We start from the raw sequence: 6,023 nt of genomic DNA on the forward strand, positions 1-6,023 counted from the left end.
TTTTTTTGGATTTCGTTTGGTTATTTTCCATTTTATCAGGAGTTTCCTTCATTGTTTCCATCATTTCCTTCATTGTTTACATCATCTATATTCTAAATTGTCTTGCTATCATTTCTAACATTTCTTTATAGGTGGAATCCTCTGTAGTAGCTACCTCATGGTCCCATGGGGGGGGTTGCTCTGGACTGGTTTTTCATGTTGCCAGGATTTTTCTGCTGATTCTTCCTCATGAGTGTTTTCTTTTATCTGTTTCCTTGTCCTAATTTTCCTTTCACTTTTTCTTGCTCTTTAAGTTACCATGCCTCTGGACTAAGGTTTCAATGAGTCCTTTTAGTATAGAAGGATGAGAAGATTGAAGAGCAAGAAGGGAAAAAAGGAAAAAGAGAAAGGAGAGGGGGTAAAAGTGAATATTCACAAAAAGAAGAGAGGCACAGAAAGAGGGTGACAGGAGCAATATAGGTGTACAGTAGGGTACTTTGACCCAACCTTAAAAACCCCCAACCTCTGGGAGTGCTGGGTTGGGTGGTTCCCTTGAGGCAGCAGCTCTTTGCTAGCCTGTTCAGACACATTACCCCACCTCTACCAAGTAGGGAGGAAAGACAAAAATGCTATAAATGAAAACAAAACAAGCAAATAGAAAACTTTATGGAATAAAATTGGGGGAAAAACCAAATGATAGGGTTAGAAACACTGGCAAAAATTAAGTTACAATTGTTAAAGAAGGCAACAATGGAAAATGATATTCAAACTAGAAAACTGAAGAAATAAAAGAAAGAAAAAAAGGGAAAAATCTAGAGGGGAAATGTTAAAATTTTAAAAAACCAAAACAAACAAACAAAAACAAAGCAGTATATATATCTTGCTGAATATTGTCTGGGCAACAGGTGATCTTCTGGAGTATGAGATGTTACATAATGCTGACAGGGATATATGAGATGGAAACTGGAGGCCTCTGCTGATTTCTCAAATCCCGCAGGGTGGAGAGCCTAAATCTCTCCTTAGGTCACTTAAAAGTCACTTTAAACTGCTAACCTTGGCTAAGCAGTTTTCTCAGGAAAGCACTTGTCACTGGGATCACTCCTGAAGTGGCTATCTACTTACCCAGTGTGCCATAACCAGTCTCACTCTATGCCCCTGAGGGCCAGGGTTATAAGGCGTCTCATTCCCCGCTTTTAGGTTGCTCAGTCACTAGATTACTTGCCCAAGGTCTCCTGCCTGAACCTTGCTCTGTGACCCTGAAGGAGGAGCTTGCCAGGGCAATTCTCCCACAATGGCTCCACGCGGCCCACAGCCAAACACTATTAGCTCTGTCTAGCTCAGCGGCTCAGTCTGGGGCCCAACGCTTAAATTGTCTGTTTAATTGGACAATGCTTACCCAAGTTCTCCCAAGATAGTTCAACTGAGTGCCAAGTCCCCCCAAACCCCAAACAGCTCACAGGTAAGGCCTTTCCAGTTTGCAGTCTCACTGCTGCTGTACTTACAGCTGCCGTCAGGATTAGATCAAACAAACACACCCAACCACTTGCCAGTTCTTCACTGCTTTTGTCCTCCTCATGGGGTACAGAAATCTCTCACTGACTCCCTGTGTCCAAGAGGGATGTTTCTGGGTAGATACCACCAGCCAGAGATGCCTGGAGTCGTCTCTCCGCAGTCTCACTGTGCCCAGTTGCAAGGAAGGTGTTACTTGGCCATTTTGCTTCTCTCCCGAAGTCAAAAATTTTCACGCAGGCTCTGAACTCCTGTTTATTTTCCAATGGTCCATCTGATTTTTCTCTTTTTCTCCTCTCAAATGACAAGGAAACTGAGCAGTTAGCCCAGAGATTTTACTTGTCCACGTGGCTACATGAGTCACTCTCAGACCATAAGCTGTTGTAAGTTATATCCCAACATAGATCTTTAGAGATGGAACATCCCCTAGGAAATAGGGGCATTACCTTTGGTTTTGTGATTCTTTTGTCACTTTTAACAGATGCTATAGTTAATTGAATCCTCCAGGAGCTAAAGTTGTTCCCTTGTTAGCTTTGTAGTAGGAGATAGGAACACTGCAACCCTGTCAGAGTTTAGAAAGCTTAACTCATCTGACTGAACATACTGGATCTAATTAATAAGTTTATGGAGAGTAGTCTAAGAAGATAAGCTAGAGCATTTCTCCCCAATTTTATGATCATTTGATAAAGAGAGAAGAGAAAGAAATACAGAATTAATCTAGAAGTGAATTGAGCTAAGGAAGAGAGCCATCAGTAGCAGCAGGAAAAGTGCCCGAGGACCTGGTGAGAACTGGTTCAGCCCTGTGGGTTGAGTTGCTGCTTTATTTGTGTATGATGGTGCCTTTTCAGTGTGCCAGAGGGAAATGCAAAATAAGCAACAGAAATACCTCTTCTTTACAGATGAAGAACAAATGCCCAAGGACAAACGTCTCCCTTTCCTTGTCTCCCTCAACAAGCTGATGTGCAGAGGGTGGTAGGCCCTGGCACCAAGAGAATTAAGCCAGCCTCTCCAGCTCTCTCCAGGCACCTGTGCTCTGGGCTTTACAGCCTCATTCCATCCTCTCCGCGACCCCCTGAGCTAAGGACAGTAGATTAATAGCTTTGTTTTGAAGACACCAAAGCTAAGGTTTAAAGAAGTTAAAATGGGGGTGGCACCTGTGGCTCAAAGGAGTAGAGTGCCGGCTATGGGTTCAAACCCAGCCCTGGCCAAAAACTGCAAAAAAAAAAAAGAAGTTAAAATGCCCAAGATCCCACTGCTGATAAGTGGATAAGCTAGATTAGAACTTCTTTTGCCCGATCTCAGGCCACATGCTCGTGAGCACATGCAATGCTGTCGGCGTTTTCTGCAGATGACACAGTGCTGTGTCCTTTGCAGGCTGCTACCTGTTCAATGTCTGTGAAGTGACAAGGAAGCTCTGGGCAGCAGTACCTCCCTCACCAGGCCAGCCCTCTTTTACTAGGGCATAGAAAACTTAAGGGTTTTCTGTAAGTGTTATATGTAAAGATTACAAAAAAGTTACCAACATAAATAGTATCATAAACAAGAACATTTTATCTCTTTAGAATCAATCAGTTAAATGACAGGGTTTATTAACATCGTATTATGCACTTAAGGTTGTGCTGGGTGTACATGGGGCTGGGGGTGGGGTTTCAATGACATATATAGGTGCTTGACAAGGAAATTATATTCTTCACCATATGATGGGAAACTATCAAGGCTCGAGAGACACATCTTTACGTGCTAACTGCTATGCTCCTGAATGTTAAGGATGCTCAGGAAAGGGGACGCTTTATGTGGGTCGTTAAGTGTGTTGTTTGCAGAATGTCGAACTACTGCATCTTAGAGAACCAAAAGAATTTAGAAAACAGAAGGAAATGAACACTGAAGAGAAAAGCTGCTGGTATTCCTTGTTAGGTGCTGGTGGCAAACCCAGCGGTGGGCAAGTTACAAAGGGAAGGCACTGCTGGAAAGGTCGGGGAGGGCACAGACTGGCAGGCTTTCACTCATGCAAAGACACAGTGGAACACTTCTCTGTGCTCTGTATTGATGGCAGGATAACGGGCTGCATGCATCACATTTGGCTTTACATAAGGTGAAGGTAGTAATGTTAGCCCATTGCATCATCACAGCATGGAATGAAATTTTCATGAACAAAGCACAACTGTAGATTGTAATTATAACTGCAATTTGAGCACTGCAAGATGAGGCAGGGGGCTCTGCTGGTTTGATAAGTCTGTAGCTGCTCCCCCTTTGGTCCCTCCCAGTGGCAGATAAGGGGTCTTGGGACCCTCTTGGTGAAGCTCTACTTCTCAGATTAATGATTTCTTCTTTCATTAGTATGTTCCCATTGCAGTTTTCACCCCCCAAATGAGCGATCTCAAAGACAAGGTGCAAATTTCAATGCCTATTCTGACTAAGCCTCAGAATTCATGCACCATCTCTTTCATGGTAAGCACAGTGCATCTCCTGTCTGGATACAGAATGTTAACATCCTATTTTAAGAAGAGTATGCAGGATAGACTGTATTTCCACATGATCATATTTATTTAGAAAACGCAGTCTGTCCCATTGTGAAAGCCATGTAACCCACACAAAGGACTCACAAATGTTAACTGTTATTTATATTAATAAATGTTTTCTTACAGAATAAATCAATAGATCTTCCTTTGCCTAGAGTTTCAAGCTATAGTTTAAAAATTATTTACTTGTGAATTGTCAGTTTGAGTTTGTCTTTTCTGAACCTACTTGCTACCTGCAGGAAGACCCCTTGAGATTGAAGAAGTTTTAAATTTTATTTTCTAACTTGAAATCAGGCTGTATATGGTAGCTCTCACCTGTAATACTAGCCCTCTGGGAGGCCAAGGTGGGAAGTTTGACCTCAGGAGTTAGAGACCAGCCTGAGCAAAGTGAGACCCTATTGCCACAAAAAATAGAAAAACTAGCTGGGCTTTGTGGTGGGCACTTGTAGTTCCAGCTACTTGGGAGGCTGAGGCAAGAGGATCACCTGAGCCAAAGAGTTTGAGGTTGCTGTGAACTATGATGTCACGGCACTCTACCTAGGACGACAGGGTGAGACTCTGTGTCAAAACAAACAAACAAACAAACGAAAAAATAACTTCAAATAATTTCAAATGTACAGAGGCTTTAAGAGTAGTACAAATAACTAACTCTCAAACCCGTCTGCAATCACCTGCTCTAAGGCCTCGCCTCATTTTCTTTTATCTTCTCCACTCCTCCCTTCTTTCCCATTTGACCATTAGTTTCAGACATCATGACCCTTTACCACTTATGGACTCACAGTACCTTATCAAATTCAGAAAGTTTAAACTGGTACAGTGCTATTGCTTAATACATAGACCAGATGTCAGTAATTGCCCTGATAATGTTTTTACAGCAGTGTAATTTCTCCCTGAATCAGCTTCCAGCCCAGATCCTGTCCTGCATCTCCTTGTTATGTCTCATTAGTCTTCTTTAATTTGAAATGTTTCTCAGTTTTTTCTTTCAGGACATTGACATTTTTGAAGTCTGTGGACTAGACATTCGGTGGAAATAGCACTCAATTTGGGTTTGCCTCAGGTTTACTCACGATTAAACCAGGAAGGACAGTGACGCTGTGTTTCCAGCAGTATGTCACCTTTGGAGGCACTCACTGCTGAAGACAGTAACTTTGGTCACCTTTGTAAGATGTTGATTGCCAGGTATCCTCACTCTGAAACTACCATTTCTCTCTGTAATCCATGGGAAGATATATTGAGACTATTTAATAGCTCATCCTTGTCAAACTTTAACCCAATAGCTTCAAACTTTAACCCCAACTCTAACCCAAGAGCATCTATTGATGATCTTGACTGAGTCCGTGGTTACTATGATGGTTTTTAAAAAGGGGATTGATTTACCCATGTTGATTATTTCCAGTTCTTCTACTTTTATTGGGGGGATTCTTGTTTTTATTAAGTGAATTAGAATCAATACTACTGGTTAATTCATTCTGAAGCTCAAATTGTTCCACATTTGGCCAGCGCATCCTCCTAAAGCTGGCTTAAGTCCTTTTCATATGCCTTTCCCATTATTTTTTGATTACTTCTCTATTTTTAAGTATAATTTGATATTTGAAACCCTTCTTGGGCCCAGCCACCCTCCCTGAAGCAACCCTGGTCCCTTTTAGTGAGGAATGATGCTTAGAAATAAGACCTGAGATGAAGTTGGCAGGTCATCTAATGCTCAGGCAAAAACTATTTAAATACTGAATCCATGAAATAAGAAGTCTTACATCAGAAAGTGTGAATAGGCTCGGTGCCTGTGGCTCAAGTGGCTAAGGCGCCAGCCATGTACACCCAAGGTGGCAGGTTCAAATCCAGCCCGGGCCCGCCAAACAACAATGACGGCTGCAACCAAAAAATAGCCGGGCATTGTGGTCCCAGCTACTTGGGAGGCGGAGGCAGGACACTCGCTTGAGCCCAGGAGTTGGAGGTTGCTGTGAGCTGTGATGCCATGGCACTTTACCCAGGAGGACAGCTTGAGGCTCCTGTCTCAAA

Source organism: Otolemur garnettii, unplaced genomic scaffold, assembly GCF_000181295.1.
Source record: "Otolemur garnettii isolate 467f Iridium unplaced genomic scaffold, OtoGar3 scaffold00007, whole genome shotgun sequence".
NCBI classification, from domain to species: domain Eukaryota; kingdom Metazoa; phylum Chordata; class Mammalia; order Primates; family Galagidae; genus Otolemur; species Otolemur garnettii.